This window comes from Doryrhamphus excisus, linkage group LG19 (genome assembly GCF_037039965.1).
Source record: "Doryrhamphus excisus strain RoL-2023G ecotype Guam linkage group LG19, RoL_Dexc_Guam_v1.1, whole genome shotgun sequence".
Lineage (NCBI taxonomy): Eukaryota > Metazoa > Chordata > Actinopteri > Syngnathiformes > Syngnathidae > Doryrhamphus > Doryrhamphus excisus.
In genome coordinates, this window is record NC_136375.1 from 10,389,522 (window position 1) to 10,408,781 (window position 19,260).

Here is a 19,260-nt window from a genome sequence, read left to right on the forward strand (position 1 = left end):
GCGACTGCCTTTTTACTGTCTTAAGATCTCACAATGTGAGTTAAATTGGATATCGAACACAAGTTCCAATGGATGTCTTCATATCTGCATTGGGACCGGCGGTTCATTTTTCATGGGGGACGCATTATGAGAGACATGATGATGGCAATGGATAAAGATTCCATTATAAGCTAATGATTTTCCAACAAGAGAATGACAAATGGTGACCATGGGCTTAGCTTGGAGTGGAGCTCATTGACTTAACATGAACAGTATGTGTAAATGTTCCACCGTCGGATATGCCTGTATAACCGCAGCTTGCTTATCATGCTTATCAAGACCGAGCTATTATTTCCTCCAAAACTTCCATTTGTGGGTTATTAACCACATAATACCCCCCCCTTCACATTGAAAATGACCTCTAGCAAATAAAGCATGACGTCACCAGTGACTGCCCTACTGTTTTGCATCAAATAGGAGACTTCTCCAAATGAGATCTTTCTCCAGTACATTAAAAGCTCATAAAAGTTGCCTTTCCCCAAATAATTCAGCAGTGAAATTTCAGATTCAGCTCTTTTGGAATCCATTACTGCGAGAGGAACTGCTGGCAGCATTGCCGGAAATTTTCTCTCTGCTCCAGAGGAAGAAGAAAATATTGCACCCAAACAAAACAAGCCTGTGTTTATGATTAATATCACGCTAGGAGATGTTAATATTACATTGGGTTTGATTTGTTAGAATTACAAAAAAGGGGTGCACTATTGAAGGGGACACAATATCTCTGTGTGGAGTTTGCATGTTTTCTCCGGGTACTCCGGTTTCCTCCCACATTCCAAAAACATGCTAGGTTAATTGGCGACTCCAAATTGTCCATAGGTATGAATGTGAGTGTGAATGGTTGTTTGTCTATATGTGCCCTGTGATTGGCTGGAGACCAGTCCAGGGTCCTTGTGAGGATAAGCGGTAGAAAATGAATGAATGAATGAATGAATGAACCTGTTGCCGTTTTACGTTCTTGCATGCTTCAGTGATTGCCTTCAAAAACATACAGCAAATCAAGCACTGCACTGGCCTTGGGGGGGACCACAGTCTGTTAGAAGATAGCTCGTTCATCAATCCATCCATCCATCCATACGCCGTATTGCTTCCAGCTGCAGTCTGCAACACTCGTTCATGTTAAAGTTAGTTGTACGGCTGAACAGGTGCTCTTTCATCTCCCAAAAAACTTTGTTCCGGCTTGTTTCAGGCTTTTTAGAAGCATGTTTGGACAGCTCACCAGATGCTTTGAGCTTCTTTGCTTTGGAGTCCATTTTGGGCATGTTAAAATATGTTCTTCAAGTCCATTGGTCTAATAAAAGGGTGCCACAGTCACCTAATGAGTTGTTCTCAGGCCAGAATTAAGGTCCGTCCAGTGTGTTCTAGTCCTACACCAGGGTAGATTGCAGCACAGTCCTACTGACAAGAGGTGGGAGCAAGTCAGCATTTAAGTCTGAAGTAAGTCAAGTCTTTAATCGTCATTAGTTTGCAATTTCTGTCCTCAGAAATAATAATAAATGCCATTTTAACAATAAAATGAATTGTTTTTGGTTACAACTATTTTCCAGTCCCTATGGGACTCCCAGAAAGAACTAAGATGAATGCACGTTTTCACAAGAGATAAGCCAAAGGTCTTTTCATTCTATGTCAAAACAATATATCGAAGCTTTCTCATGCAGCGTACATTGCCCTCAGGCCAACGTGCTATAAAAATGACAACTTTATTACACCAATATTTACTAGGTCTAACCTTTTTTTCAGCTTGACCATTTTCAATGTCCTATACAACCACTGACAAATTAGTGTAAAGATTTATCCACTTGGTCAAATAAAAGTCTGCATTTTACAGGCGCTCGTACAGCCATTATGAAGATATATCAGTATGTAGCAGGTGCTGCGCCAGGCCGCGACTCATTTCACAAGCATTTTGTGCAGACGGAGGCAAATGTATTTTTCAAAGTAGATTTATGGCTGTTGCACGTGGGAGGATATTTGCACAGCAGGTTGGATGTTACACCGCACACACTCTTTTTGGATGCGCGTACTACACTCACTGAATCGGAGCGTTTGTTAAAGGTGCTACATTGTAATATTTGTTAACCGTTTTAAATAAGTCTCAGAGGGTGTCGGGCAAATTCTATCCCTGATGCTGGCATCAAGACAGCTTTAAAGTGTGATTATAGTGAACCCTATTGGGAACATGTCACAAAAATGAGATAAAATTTCTACTGCATTTCAGCCCTGCCACAAAAGGACAATCTGACATCATGTTAGTGATTATCTGTTTAGTGACTGGATACTTACATTTTTGCTTTTCCTCTGTTAAATATTAATTTAGTTTTTTAATGTTATTGTCATAAATCATGATATTTATTGTGCATCCCAGTATAGACTTGTCCAGCATAAGTGATGATTATAGGTTATCACATGGTTTGTCTGGTATCAGGCCAGGTATCATGCCCCCAAGTGTCAGCATCAGCCCGAGACCGAAGGTTGAATAGTACGTGATATCACGTACTATTTAATCAAAAGACCATTTTGTTACCAGAAAATGTTCAGTTTATTACATGTATTATATGTAAACAGTGTAAACATAATAATTGCAAAAATATTTCAACAATAATATTTTATCAACAGTCTTATCTTATCAATGTCTGACAATTAAAGTTCCATTAATCAAGTTTGGGTTTTTTGGTGACTGGAAAAGCACTAGGAATATTTATAGTTACATTGACATGTCCTGTCACATGCGCAGAGTTTAGAAAGTTAAGGCCAGGAGCCCACTTCATGACCTGGGCTCGTGCGCTGTTCTCTGATTGGTTGTTGCACAGGCACGATATCAGAGCAGCGCGCTCTGAGTGGACAGCTACGGGGGCTGATACTGGACATGGTTAAACTCTATATTTTATCAGTATCACTGCCCTGGGCTTTGACACAGTATCATTTCGGCCTTTTCCCGTATCATTCATGGGCGGTTTCTAGGGTACAGGGCCAATTAATACTGTAGTATGTGATAACATGCAGTATATCACCTACAACAGCGTAATACTAAGACTGGCGACTACAGTTATGCCATGCAGCCATTACACTGCATTTAACCGCAACACCCTGCTAGGTAATTCACTGAAGAAATAGCAAACGTCTATAAGAGACTTGCAGATAGTTTGAAAAGCTCTAGACTACATTTTAAGATGTGTAGTGAAGCCTGTTTGTAGTTGGGATATGGAGGGCGTATACACATGGCGGGGTGGGTCAGTATAATGTCTTGGAGCCGTCTGGAGCAAACAAGTGAGGGTGATGGACACACCATATAATACCGAACATCACTCAAAAGTCTAATTTGCATAATAGGAGACCTTTCAGAATTGGAGAGGAAGCCCCTTTAGTTTTCACTCTCCACTAGCATTTTGTGGCAACAATAATGTAGCACCTCCTCCCTCTGACAGCTGTAATTGGTCAGCCTGCATGAATAGGAGATTGAATGTTGAATCAAGCGGAACTTGAGCAAGAGGGGGGAGCGTTGAGCGGGGGTCAAATGTTTGAGCAAAATTCTTTCTACTTGGTCCTCCAACCAATTACAGACAAGTGGAAGCATTAAGAGACTGGCAGAATAGCACAATGTACGATATCTGGCACCGTGGTGGCGGTAATATTTCTATTTAAATGCATGCAGAGAGGCTGTGTCAATTTATATGGGACTCCAGAGAGCTGGTGGCTGATAGATGGAGAGATATTTGATTGTCGATATTTCAAGGGGGTGTTTGGATATCGTACCAACTGGAAAGACTGGGCCTCCTTTGCGAAACTGTGCAGAAACACTGCTTAGAGCGGAGACTGGTTCATGTTAAAGGTGGTTACCTGCTGGGATCGCTTATACGCCGTCTGCAGCTGTGTTTATGCCAAAAGGTCATCTGTGTTTTATAAGCAGTTCTTTCGGGTTTATGGGTACACAAAGTGTGTTGAGCATGGTGAGAAAGTTTCTTTTGGGCAGTTATGTCTTACCAGAGCATTTTGAAATGCTGTCACTACCTCGGATGGGCGGAGAGCTCAAACCTCGGTTTTCATAGGCCTGTTTTTTCGGTTTCCATCGGAAATTCATGCAAAAATTTTGGCTCAGGTTTTTGTACAGTCTGGGTTTTCAGAATCAGAATCAGCACACATGGAATTTGAGTCCGGTTCCCCAACGAGTCCTAGATCCCCGCTGGAATTATTCCTTTACTTTCCAACATTTTGAATTCTACCGTTTTTAGTCTGCTAAAAACATTCATTCATTCATTCATTTTCACATCATCATCATCACACATACAGACAAACAACCATTCACACTCACATTCATACCTATGGACAATTTGGAGTCGCCAATTAACCTAGCATGTTTTTGGAATGTGGGAGGAAACCGGAGTACCCGGAGAAAACCCCCGCTTGCACGGGGAGAACATGCAAACTCCACACAGAGATGGCCGAGGGTGGAATTGAACCCTGGTCTCCTAGCTGTGAGGTCTGTGCGCTAACCACTAGACCACCGTGCCACGCCTGCTAAAAACAAATGGACAAATTAAATAGTGGCCCCTACTGGTAAAAAAAAAAGTGTTATTACTGTAAAATTCCACATTTGATATAATGGTGGTAATTTTTTTTGTCTCCCAACCTGACGGTTGCTGGTTCGGTCCTTAGTCTGAGATTTCAACACATTTCTTGGATATTTCATGATTTTTTGTCTGCATTTCATTTGCTCAAGCAATTTCTACACGGCTTGAAAATCCTTAAAAACTCACAAATTTTCAAAAATTGACAATCAAACCCTGTGAGACCAACATGCAAACCACTCGTCCCACCATGCGGCCGAATGATGGACAATATTTTCCGAAAGGGAGAGGAAAAGTATATGACGGACGAGCAGGCTAACCTCCTCTTGGAGCAAATTGAAAAGCAGAGCACTAGACTGTAAAGTACAGCCGTTATCCCCGCTGTCACATGCTGTAAAGCACCCCCCCCTCCCGCACCCCCCAGAGGAGGAGAAGGACAGCTATTTAGCTATTTACAGCAAATAGCCCCCGCTGCAGCCTCTGTATCCAGGCGGTAAGATATGCAGACTCACACGGGACAAAATCCCCGACTCTTGAAGACTGATTGAAGGAAATCAAAGTGATATATTGTGGAGATCTGGAGGAATGTACAGTACTTCATGCAAAATGCAAGTCCATTCAGTCTTGAGATAAGAAGTCTCATCACGCACTTGCTCTGCCAAGTTAAAGGTTAACTGAAAAACAGGTACTTTTGCAGGAATCTACGCCAGGGGCCCAAGCTTTTTCCACTCGGGGCCACATAGTGAAAAATGACAGGATGTAAGGGCCACTTTGATATTTTGTAACACATAGGCTATGGATATGCTAAGATGTTAGATGTAAAAATTGCAACTTTATTCATTGTTTCTCATAATATTACGGCTGTATGTCAGCTTTATGTTACTAAAATGACATTTTTCTTAATATTTTTTTTTTAGTTTTTCTCAACTTTCATTCATTCATTCATTCATTCATTCATTTTCTGCAGCTTTTCCTCACGAGGGTCGCGGGGGTACTGGAGCCTATCCCAGCTGTCTTCGGGCGAGAGGCGGGGTACACCCTGGACTGGTCGCCAGCCAATCACAGGGCACATATAGACAAACAACCATTCACACTCTCATTCATACCTATGGACAATTTGGAGTCCCCAGTTAATCTAGCATGTTTTTGGAATGTGGGAGGAAACCGGAGTACCCGGAGAAAACCCACGCATGCACGGGGAGATGTTTTGCTCAACCATCTCTTCATATTTTGCCACTATTGCTGATTCAATGTTTTTTTTTTGTTACTTTTCTTGTTATACTATTAGAATGTGATGCGGGCCAATAGAAAAAAAAAGTAGCATGCTTTTACTATACATGCACTTTGGCACTCCCACGTAATTAATATACGTCTGCCTGTACAAAGACAACACCACAAAGGACTTTAATTCCTAAAGTGCCCTTCAAATTCATAATCCCTTCTTGCAATAATACTCACTAACCAGCGTTTAATGCATCAAAAATAAGCAGCGGTACAGCTTGTGGCACCACAGACTTATTAGAAAACTACATTCAGTGTTGGGTATAGGTTAAAAACTGACCTTGGGTAAACAAAAAGGCAATTTACATGCAAATGATACTGCTGGCATTTGCTGTAATTGCCATTTGTGCCGCTCGTCTGAAACGATACAATTCACTTTTAAAATGGTCTGTTGATTTGAAGGAGAGCTTTTAAAAAAGACCATACTTGACGGATTAATGTGTTCATACTAATCAAAACCACTCTGTCCGCCGTGTGGGCTAAAATAGGCTAAAAATAAATTCATTCTCCACGGACGCAGCATAATTTGAACACGATGAAAGGAAGCTCGACTGTCTTTAATGTTTGAAAGTTACAGCCAAATTCTTATTCTCCTGAAGCGATGCGCACAAAAGGGTGCATCCTACGATGTTGTGTGTGCGATTATATATTTTTTGAGAAATACAACACATGGTGGCGCTGTTATTAACACATTAAGTTGGACTGACTTGACATTTCTCACACAGCTCAATTTGCCTTACAAAGAAACCACTCTAACTTTAGGGTGTTTAGCCGAAACACCACAACATTTGTCACACACCTTTGGGGGACTTGCAAACACATATGTGTAAAATCGGAGTAAAATCGAGTAAGAAAAATGTCTTTGCAAGAGCAGACCTTGGCAACTAAATGGCCACAAGTCGTTGACCATTTGTTATAATGAACAACTTTGAGGATAATTATTACATGACTTCCAAAGCATTTTGACCACAACCATGAATGTAATTTACGTACAATCCAAAAAAAAAAAAAGGTTTTACTCTCTAGCAAAGACACTGATGGTCTCTCATTGACAGCAGATGGAAAAAACGGTTATCTCCAGATCAATAAAAATGCAATTGTGTCACAAAGCCATCAATCTAAGCTTCAACCTTCACATTCAACAAGCTCAGCCCATTATCCTGCTTCATTCAGGGTTGTTCTATTGCTTTCAGTCATTAGTCCACCTTCCTTGTAGTTTTTTTTTTTTAGTCTCCTCTGAATTTCCTTTTTAATTTTGTCCTTGGATGGTTAGCAAGAATGGGTATGGAGCGCTGCTATCTTAAGTTGGACAAAAGAGCAGCAAACACACACACACACACATATGGATGCATGGGGTTTTTGGTCTGCATGGATTTCTACAGTGAAGTGGGGAAAGCAAGACAGATGGTTCTGCAGTAATGTAGCGTGTTAGCATATTGTTTTAAGCACACAGGCAAAGCTGGATAACTGACAGCTTGAAGCAAGCGGCGCCGTGCGCCTTTAAGATTTGTGCGTCTGGATTTGTGTGCCTCGGCAGCATCTTTTGGAAAAGTAGTCCAGAACAGGAAAAAAAAAAAATCAATAATGCATTTGCTTAGACAGCTTTGTCAGTGCTTGACGTGAAACTGCAAAACCTAGGGCTAAGGGTCTTTAGAGACCCACCATTGTTTTTTTATTGGTCCGTGGTACATGTGCTACAATTTGACATGAAAGCTAAAAAAAAAACAGCAAAAACTGAAGAATCAAATCAGCAGTAATTTTAAAGTATAAAGTCAAAATATTACAGAAAAAAGTAAAACAAACAAACCGAGAAACATTTCGAAAATTCAAATACATTAATTCATTTTCTATCGCGGGATACGCTGGAGCCTATCCCAGCTGTCTTCGGGCGAAAGGCAGGGTACACCCTCGACTGGTGGCCAGCCAATCACAGGGCACATATAGACAAACAACCATTCACACTCACATTCATACCTATGGACAATTTGGAGTCGCCAATTAACCTAGCATGTTTTTGGAATGTGGGAGGAAACCGGAGAAAATCCACGCATGCAGGGGGAGAACATGCAAACTCCACACAGAGATGCAGAGGGTGGAATTGAACTCCTAGCTGTGAGGCCTGCGTGCTAACCACTCGTCCGCCATGCAGCCCAATTCAAATAGTGTAAAAGGAGTGTAAATATGGTGTTAAGGAGACAGATTCAGACATCTATTTGTTATTGATGAACAATGACAGTCGTATTATCCGTTTTATTCCAGCCGTCGCCTACCGGGTGCCAACATGGTGGTTTTCCCCGAAATAAATGTGTCACTTCTGACTGAAAAAGTACATTCATAAAGATTGATAGTAAAGAATCTGTGCTGTAAAAGGAAGATCTGGCTGTGTTCTAAGTCATGTGATCTCCCTCAGAGGACTGATAGTACAACATCCTTTCACATTGCCAGTAGCCCATGTTAATATTCAGATTATTATGTTATTTTTGAGACTATAATATTATTATTCATTCATTTTCTACCGCATATCCTCACAAGGGTCGCGGGCATGCTGGAGCCTATCCCAGCTGTTTTCGGGCAAGAGGCAGGATACACCCTGGACTGGTCACCAGCCAATCACAGAGCACATATAGACAAACAATCATTAAATTTTATTATTATTGAATTTATAATTAATTTTAAATTACTTTACAAAAATAATAATAATTATTATTAACCTGCTTTGAATGCCTGTTCCGGTGATCACTTCTGGTACTTGTCTGACACCTAGTGGCCAATGTTGACTACTACATTCACATTAGAATGCTTCTTCTGCCTTGTACTGTATTTGTATTTTAGTTGATTTTGTCATTTTTATATTTAAAAATGCTTAGTTTAGGCCAGTAGTTCGAAATTATTTTCTGTCATGCCCCCTCCCCAAGGGACAAATGTTTTCAACTAATATATATTCATTTATCTGTACAGTACAGACTGGACTTGAAATTGAAACTAGGAAAATGCAACACAATGCAACGTATTTAAGAGTCAAATTGCATGTTGAGTACTACAAATTGGTACATGTTGGCAGGTCTGCACTAACATTGAAAGCCTCAGTCGAACCCTTTGTTTGCTTCAATACTACTAATAATACAAATAATACTAATTAAACAGTTCTGTCATCGCTTCCTCCGTACTGGTGCCATTTATACAGAACAGAGACACAAATTACAGCAGAAGTGGTCCAGAACCAGTAAGATGCAGTACAATCCACTACAGTCCACAGACAGTCTTGAGTGTAATAAATTCATAACTCAACCAATACTGTGGCTGCTGACTGTAGCGAGTCTAAGTGTCACTCCAATTAGAGATGCATCTTGGCAACACTTGTTTCCACTCGTTTTTCCGCTTTGAATTGGTTGTTGTCCAACCCCCTCCAGTATAGATTAGTCAAAGTACATTCTAAGCAGCTGTGGCTGATTAAAAACAGAACAATCATAGCCTAAAACAAGAACATGTATCGCAGCGCCACGTAAAATATTTACCCATTACGGGCCTGATTTGATTTAAACTCCCGTGACATGTGGGAGCCAGTCTGTCAAAACAAACCTCATAAGTCATAAGTCAAGGAAGCGGCGAGACAAGCCTAGGAACGGAGCTGTTTTCCTAACTGGGACAGGCATCGGTAAAGTGCGCTCCGGAGGCCATCCCTTTCACTCACACAGCTCGCAGCGAGATGTGATCCGAGAGCGGACTGAGGTCGAAGCCAGGGAAATGAGAAATAAGCGTATAAATGAAGAGGGAATCCAAACCACAACTAAAAGTCAGCGTTGCATTGCAAGCCACTGAAGCATGGTGAGCTTTCACTCTGCAGGTCTCCTGGTGGGCAGCAAAAGAACACGCTCCATGGTTATATCAGCTGTTGACCTTCTTACGCCTCTTCCATGCTCCATTGTGTCCCACTTGACGCCTGCACAGACAGGCCTGTGGGTGGGCAGCACGGCGTGGGCCAAATATGTGAGTGCACATCCTCTGACACCCACAAGTCCGGCCTTGTCGGCTGGCCGGCTCCCTGGAGAGTCAGTCTGCCTTTCACACTCCCGCCAAACAAACGCTGCCAAAGAGCTAAACAAGAGGAAGTCATGACAGAGGGGAGGAAATGAGGAAGAAACATCTCTTTTTTTAAATCAATGTTTTTGAAATTGACTGTTGGGACTGCGGGCTGAACGGCGAACGAGTGGTTAACGCGCAGGCCCCGCAGCTAGGAGAACCGAGTTCAATTCCACCCTCTGTGTGGAGTTTCCATGTTCTCCCCGTGCATGCGTGGGTTTTCTCCTGGTACTCCGGTTTCCTCCCACATTCCAAAAACATGCTAGGTTAATTGGCGACTCCAAATTGTCCATAGGTATGAATGTGAGTGTGAATGGTTGTTTGTCTATATGTGCCCAGTGATTGGCCGGCGACCAGTCCAGGGTGTACATCGTCTCTCGCCCGAACACAGCTGGGATAGGCTCCAGCACCAACGCAACACTTGTGAGGATAAGCTGTAGAAAATGAATGAATGAATGAATGTTGGGACTGTGATGATTGTGTCCATCTGAAAAGTATATTTAGCAACTATCTTTGCTCTTTTTTTTAAAAGTTATATAAAATACTGTATAATATATGTATATATTTCTGCAATATTCTGACTTTATTCCCATATTTTCACTTTTATTTTAATCTGGAAAAAACACACACATGTGCATGTCAATATATCAAGACCGGCAAAATGTTATTTACTAAACTATTTTTTCATTTCGACAGTTTTTTGGTTTGGTTTTTTTTTTTGTTTTTTTCTTACCACAGCCCAGTGGGTAGGGATCTTTGATTAGCACTTTAAAAACAGCAAATATAAGATTGTCAAATTATTAAGAGATTATTTTGTGTTTTTAAGACTCTACAGCAAAAATGCCAGCTCGAGTTCTCCTATCATATTGAGGATCTTTGATTAGCATTTTTTTTAAAAAACAGCAGATCACTGCCAGTAACTGGAAAAAAATGTAATGTTCAATGACCTTGTATGTGCCTCTCATTCCTGTCTCGGATTTTTGCTTGCTACGTCACCTTGAGGGAAGGACGTGATTAAACATGCTGTCTGACACACAGCTGCAGATATCCGCTGGAGAAGACTTCACCATAAAAAGAGAGAGACTGGGAAATTCCCCACACAAGGACTTTGACTATTTTTTTGTAGTAGATTTGAGTAGCACTTTGGCAATAGATCCTTGAAGACTGCAGAAACAAATTGGAGAGAAAATGTTGGTGAAAGGATTTCCACTTTATGGAAGATAGTAAAAGTAAAAGGTGGCAATAGACCCATCACAATGTCGCTGGTCAGATGTTTAACAACCATGAATAACTGCCTGATAACATTCAATGAGATAATTTACTAAGAACGATATCCGCTTTTTTTTTTTTAACGACTTAAGCAGAGAATAGGCTTACGTGCTCCCGAGCCTTTGAAATCTCCAGATTACCACAACTATTCTAATTTAGATATATAGCCTCAGGCAGAGAGCTGGATAATTTCCTGGTGTGTCAAAATTAATGAAGAAGATAATTTGCTACAATGGAAGAGGACACAGGCGCACCAGCACACACTAACCCCCATACTCTAGCCTTTATGTGAACCGCGAATGGGGCCAGAGAGTGAAGGCAGAAGACAGCTTTTTGATGTAGAAACCAAAAGTGGGTTAGTATCAGCGCTACAGCATGGGAGATTCAGCACTAGTGTGCAAGAAAAAACATCAAATGTGCTTATAAATAGAAAAAATGCACTATTTGCTTGTTTTCAATAAACGCCATGAAATAATGACTGCTTAATATTAACAGAACTAGATAAAACCAACACAACAATAAAAGACCATCATCAGGAGCACAAGGACCATCCCCCCCACGTGAATCTACATCTGCTCAGTCTGGCAGGCAGCTGTTCCTATGGGGAGAGGCAGCGGGCAGCCCGAACACCCTCCATGCTTGCTTTCTTCACCAATCCATCAAACATCACACGCTTCCTTTACAGCCACTGCTTCACAGGAGTGACACCCTCTTGTCCACCCTCGTCTTTGACCACGCTTGACATTTGCCAGTGCCACAGACAGAGCAGTGCCATTGGAGGTCACATCATCACGCTGGTGGTCAATGTGGCTTAAATGAAAATCGATGAGGATAGCCAAGTCCGACTGATTCTCGGCGTTTGGCCATCTGGAGGTATAGCAGGAAGTGGACTACTGATATACAAAAGATTAGCTAACAAGTTATGATTTCCATCAGCCATTTGCATCACAATATACATTGGAGGCTTGGTTAGCCTCATTCATTTGTTCCAGAAGGCCCGACGCTAACCCAACCAATTTTTCAATCATTTCCAGAAAGCCAGAAATGTTAACACAAAACCTCTTTTTATAGTTTTACAATTTTTACAAAACTATTTGAAATGCATATAAATGAATATCAACGATGAATTAAAGGGATAAATGAAAATTTAAGGTTACTTCTACTTGTATTGAAGACATGATTCTAGATGCCCAAAGATGGCGTCACAGCAAAATAAACGTCTTCCTTTTCAACACCACCTTCCTGGGTTTTCACCTCACTTAGAAATAACTCATGGCAAAACAGGCAAGGATGGTGTTGAAGAGGATCATGACTGTTCCCAAAGACACAATGTTGCAACTAGATCAACCCCTTCCTTTTCAACACCACCTTCCTGTTTTGCCACCTCACCTAGAAATAACTCATGGCAAAACAAGCAGGTGATGTTGAAGAGGAACATCATTTCAACATTTCCCAAAGACACAATGTTGCAGCTAGATCAACTCCTTCCTTTTCGAACACCACCTGTTTCGCCATAAGTTATTTGTCGGTGAGATACGTACATTATTTGATTCAAGAAATAATTCACGGCAAAACAGGAAGGTGGTGGTGAAGAAGTGTTGGAACGTGACTGTTCCCAAAGACAGGACGTGGCAGCAAACTCAACACCGTCCTCTTCAACACCACAAACCTGTTTCGCCATGACTTATTTTTTGGTCAGATGGCATGTCCCAACACCACCTTCCTGTTTTGCCATGAGTTATTTCTTGAGTCCAATCATGTTTCTCACCTACAAATAACTTATAGCAAACAGGAAAACCTGTTTTGGCACTTGACCAAGAAAGAACTAATGGCAAAACAGGAAGGTAGTGCTGAAGAGGAAGGTGTTGATTATGTCTTCAATGAAGACAAAAGTAACTGTCAATGTTCACTTACCTCCTTCAATTATAATTTTTGAGAGTCTGCCATGACATAATAGACAGCAGACTTCCATCTCCATTTTGTTAGCAAGCTAAGGATGCTAACAGTATGTTTTATGATACAAATATACATTAAGAACACAGTTGGACACATGCAGTGTATTAACATGACAAGACACATGCCAAATGGACACAAACTGAGACAAAATTTCAGTGTAAATTTTCTACAAAGTTCCATTGTACTGCTAAACAAGTTCTCATTCTACAATATTGTCAAATCTGTGCGATTATGTACGGATTCAGCCCGATGCTAGCCTCAAGTTGGTCAACTGAACTTTTGGTTTGTTTCTTTCGGCTTCGACTGAAAACTTGTGATGCTCTTTGTTTTGAGGCATGTTGGCATGCAACACCGTGACCATGCCACCACCGTAGTCATGCCGTGTGAAGCTGATTCTAAAGTCTAACACTGTCTGCTCGGTTTAAGGCTGCCCTTTACTTTATCTCTGGGCAGCACATGCAATACAGCCATGGGAAGATGTGACTTTCCGGCTGATTAAGAGCTTGTTCATCTGATCAGGGTGATAGTCCACAAAGAACATTAGGTCATGCTGATGTCTTTTCTAACCCACTGTCAACCCAGGTAGAGTAAGATGTAATCCTACAATAAGCTCTTTATCAGCAGCACCACTCCTGCTGCTTCTGGAGGGATACGGCAAGTTATTGCAGGGAGTTTCACAGGCATGTGATAGTTACAGCTACTTTTATATAAAGAAAATGCTCACACTGTGTTACTACTCCCTTTGGGAGAGCCCAAAGGAGTGTAGAACAAAAACTAGTTTGTGTAAAGGCTCACATGAGTCAGAATCAGTAAAACAGAAGGATTTATTGTGGATAGCATAGGATGGAGATGTGCACAAAGCGCAACAAAGGCAGCTCAGAATGAAGGATCTATTCTGCATTAATTTGCTCAATTAATAATCATTCTGATTAATTGCGCATTGAAGCAATGGAGTACTTGGCCTGGGACAATAATAAATACATTAATCACACAATGAATGTAAATAAATTCCATAATTTTACCGGCCTCAGTATATTGCCATATGAGTGTCTTGTGACACCTCTACTGTTACTTACTAGTAAAAAAAAACACTCTTAAGTAATATCTGTATGTATTTTTGCCTAAATTAAGCATTTTCAATCCTAAACGTCGCTAAATGAACTAAAATGCAAACATATGACATTCAAAAGACTCATTCAAAGACATTGTGATGATATGTAGTATGCTACACTGCTCAATAGGTGTCAGTATTGTTCTGTGAGAAACACAAGCAACAGGCTTTTAATGCTTGTTTGAATTATCTCACAACAGGCACAATAATCCATCATAAAATTACTACCACTGCTACTGTTGCAGTCGCAGCGCAAACAGAAACGCAACTCTGAATCCCTGATGTCACTTTCTGTCCATCCGCCATCAATTTCCATAGCAACACACACAAACATGAGGCTTAGTTATATCTTAAATTACTATTATATTGGGTAATAGGACTGAAATGGTTGCTATAGGGGTGTTACTTAATGTGTAGAGGTCTCTAACAATGTTAGCAATTTGTTATATTTAAAAAGGTGGTAAACAGGATTTCTAACTATGAAAATATTCAATTTATTAATAAGGAATCTTACTTGCCAGAAATACACATATCGTGGTGGTGGATTACTGTACTCCTATTGCATTAATATTGCAAAGAAAGGAAGGAAATTTCGTCAAAAGCCCATAACATGTCCTTTGGGAGACATGCTAGTTGGCCGTGCCGGAAAAGGCAGGTAATAAGAAGTGTATTTATGGAGGTGCAGCGGTGTCAGCGTCATCTGCATAACCTATTCATGAGAGCACCGCCACGGAATCTTAGTTATCCTCCAGTCCCATCTTCCAGGTGACAAAAGAGCAGCACCGAGGTGAGGCTAGGCAGAATGATAATGAAGACCAAAATGGAGACAGAGACCGACTGGATAAATACTAACTGTATGCAGTGGGCATAAGGCGACACAGCAGGGGTGGAGAAATATGAGCAAAGTGTTGTGATATACCGGAGGAAAAAAAAAAAGAGGCTGAGCAATTACCAGCCAAATGAGAAGAGAAAAACTGTACATGTCGATCCTGCTCTCGCTGCACATTCGCCACGAGGGCATTGCTCTCTGCATACCAATGATAGACAGGCCATTACTAGAATTCACAATCTATACAGACAGCATTGAGCAGCGTTAGCTATTCTCCAGGAGGGGGAGGCGGGATGTAGTTACGTATACACTAGCTTTGTGTCAAAGACAGAGGGAGACAAATCAAGGTTGGGAGATGAATTGATTGACAGCACAACAAAGCAATGTCCTCATTTATATTCAGTAGCTGACTAATTGCAGGCAATACACCATAGGGGTTCTCATTTTGTAACTGTAAATGATACTCGTGGCGCCCCCTATGCATTGTGATAAAAAATACTTTGGGAGTGATACTAGCATATACAGTATGTAATACTGCCAAGTTTTATAGTCATAAGACAAATGGTCAAGGATTTCTGCACAACAAGTTGCTAAATCTACAACCAGTTCTTCAACCAGTCTTGCTCAAATTTTACACAGCTGCGCTTAGGGTCGCCCCTCCCAGCACGCTGAGTGCACGCTGTGTGTAGGACCCCATGAGCCATGGTAAGGTGTATCGCTGCTTAGAGGCATGAAACACTAAGTCAGCCTGAGGTAGGGGAGGAAAAAAAACAAAGCACTTAAGACACTGTGCTTTCTGCCATAATGATTGACAGCACGGAACAGAATAAGATAGTAAAATGGCAGAATTTGCCTGTTCACTTGTCAGTGCCTGGAGGTGTAATGGTACAGCTGCTGCTTTTTAAAGGCAGAGAGAAAGAGGATCAATCACTGATGACCTCTGATGTTTTTTTTTTTAATTCTGTGAATTTATTTTGCACAGAAAAATGTATTAAACATCTTATCTTCTGTGTATTCACATTACAGTCGTCCCTCACTCTCACTGTTGCAGTTTTTCAAAAATAAATGATCACCGTTTTGTGGTTGAATGTTAAAATTACAAAAGCAAGAGTCTAAGTCCCTGCAGCAGACAGTAAGAGTTACAATGTGGTGTAAATGATTAATAGCAGTGAAAAAGTGACTATAGCGGTGTCTACTGGGCCCTAATAATGTTAAAAACCGTATTTAAACGTTTTTTCTATGCTCCAACAATGAAAATAAACCATTTATTGAATCCTATACCGGTCGGGTCTGGAACCAATCCACCACAATAAACAATTATAGTTATAAATAGTACATTATATGGTAGTACTGTTAATGAGTAAGACATAAGACATAAGTAAGACAAGCCCATGTGTAAAATTTCAGCAACATTGGTTGAAAGGATTTGGCAACGAATTGCCCGTAAACTATTGATCAATTGTCCATGGTTAACAAACTTTGATGGTATCTGTATTACATGTTTGCTATCATGCATTTCTCAGCATTTTAAGGGCAACCTATGGGAGGGAGGGCACCATAAAAGTCACTTGCAATCACTATTCAAGAAAAGAAGTATTTTTTATTGCCATACAATACAATACAAAAAAGGCTTTATTGCCTTCAATGAGTTTCTCTTGAGTGTTACTAACGTGACCTCTTTGACTCAATTCTTTCTTTGAAATATGAGAAAGTCTGGGATGGTCTATTGAGGACAGACCAGCCAAACTTTGCAGTCCCACATTTAATGGGGGGTGGAGGAAAACACTGGGATAAAACAGGAAATTGAGAATGGAGTGGTATATATTTTGGAAGGCATGTGCAGTCATTTCCTGACAGTGTCCTCCATCCCAATGATTTACACCACTTTGAGTGCAAAACAAAGCACGCTGCTGAATGAATAAAGCGAGAAGGGATTTTACAACCGTTTGTTGAAGCAGTGAAAGGAAACTAACAGCACAGCTCCAAAACCTTTTTCACTATTTCCATGGTGTATATTGGATATTGTTGATGTTCAGTGAAAAGCATATACTGTCGTCCCTCGCCACTTCACATTTCAAATTCACAGTCTCACTCTGGGTTTTTTTGGTCGAAAACGACCTATAATTATTTAAAATATGTATATTTAATCAAATATTCTGTAACAAAGTTACAGCAACACACATAAGTATGTGTCTTATGTCTTATATTTTTTTCTTTGGGTAATAAGAGTGTAAAATGTGACTATAGGGGTGTTATCTGTGTCTATAGGGCTCTAGTGCTAATTTAGAAGGTCGTGAAGATGCTCCAATTATAAAAATATTGCACTTCTACTTTGTGGAAATTCACTTATCACGATTGGGTCTCGAACCAATTAACTAAGATAAACATATTACTGTATTTCCATTTATCCTTTTTTAGTTATTTTTGGCTGAAAGAAGTGAGCAAAATGCATATATTTTGCATCAGAACATTGTGGCTTATTGATGTTTTTTTCCCTACCACTTAACATAGTACACAAACCCCAATACGATTTGACAATGGAAAAAACTAAAAAACTCTTGGCAGATACAGTCAAATGTTTTTGCTTGCCTGGACACATTCCCCTCGCATCCCAACCTATCATTATTGGGGGGGCTGCAAAACATTTTTACCCACAAAGCTTAAATGCATGACACTACACATGCCTCCAGCAGGCTGACAAATTGAAATAAACCCCAAGATTATGTTTTGGATTGTTGTGACACGGTCGTACCCGTTTCGCATTGTACGACTTGCAAAGCAGTTTACTGTGTATTCCCTATCAACTGGACATGATAACAAGAGGTTAGCACGCATGTTCTCCTCCTGCGTGCGTGGGTTTTCTCCGGTTTCCTCCCACATTCCAAAAACATGCTAGGTTAATTGGCGACTCCAAATTGTCCATAGGTATGAATGTGAGTGTGAATGGTTGTTTGTCTATATGTTCCCTGTGATTGGCTGGCGACCAGTCCAGAGTGTGCCCTGCCTCTCGCCCGAAGACAGCTGGGACAGGCTCCAGCACGCCCGCGACCCTCATGAGGATAAGCGGTATAAAATAAATGAATGAATGGACAGGATAACACACTTCAGAACATCACAGTACTTGTAAGTATTCATGTGTTCCCATGAACCGCAGCTCCCCCAAGAAACCCAAGACCATGATGCCAGTACTACTACGCTTGACCATCAACCTGACAATTACCTTGCTACACATGAGTGTTCCCATATTTTGACAATAATAGATGTGTGTTGAATCATCTTGAGTGAATAGTAAACCTATACTGCTATACTGCTTCTTTGTCACTCGCAACTTTCTTTGGCCCCATTGTGGGTTATTTTGCAATCGACTGGCACCAATTAACTGCAATTAACAAGGGACGACTGCAGCTAGTGAACCAAAAAGGTAAATAACCTAAGTCTACAATAGGGCTGCATTTAGCAATTATTTCCTTAGTCGATTAATGGGACGCTTGCTTCCATTAAATCGAGTCAATATGAACCAAACACACAGTTACTGGTTCGCTCAGCAACATACAGAAGAGGCAACAATATCACTGTTTTCCAGAGTAAAAGCTGAAGTGTGGGAATGTTTTTTGTTTTTTTTCTGAAAACTCATAAATAATAGATCTGTTTTCATGGAGTACTAAGGAAATAACAAAATATCACATTTGAGAGACTTATATAAAAAATATCAAATGCCCAAATAGTTATTGAACTGCATAATGGATTCATCATTGTTACTCTTACTGGAAAGAAAATATGGATTGAATAAAAAAAGTCAAATATGGCTGTACAAGAGAGCATGTGCTCAGCTCAGACAGGAATCATGTTTACCACATTGCAAACCATGTCCATGCAGAACAGGCGGCAGAAATTGATTTCAACCCCCCACCCCCCACCACACTCGAATCTGCAGTCCAGGATTCTGCCTTATATTGACTAGTCTCCAGGTATTTGAATGTAAGCGCCAGGTATTTTAATGAAAGCACTGTGACCTTGGATACAGATGAAGAGGATTATTCGGTGTGTGTGTGGAGGGGGGGTTGTGGGGGGGATATAAAGTGACAAAAATGTGGGCAGAAACACACAAGCAGACAAAGACACACTGTGTCGAA

General features: G+C 40.7%; 1 protein-coding gene across 2 annotated transcripts in view; it reads right to left on the reverse strand.

Moving 5' to 3' along the window:
• The window catches only part of sash1a (SAM and SH3 domain containing 1a), a 179,216-nt gene that overhangs the window by 145,507 nt on the left and 14,449 nt on the right, over window positions 1–19,260 (reverse strand). The gene's annotated exons all lie outside the window — the stretch shown is intronic.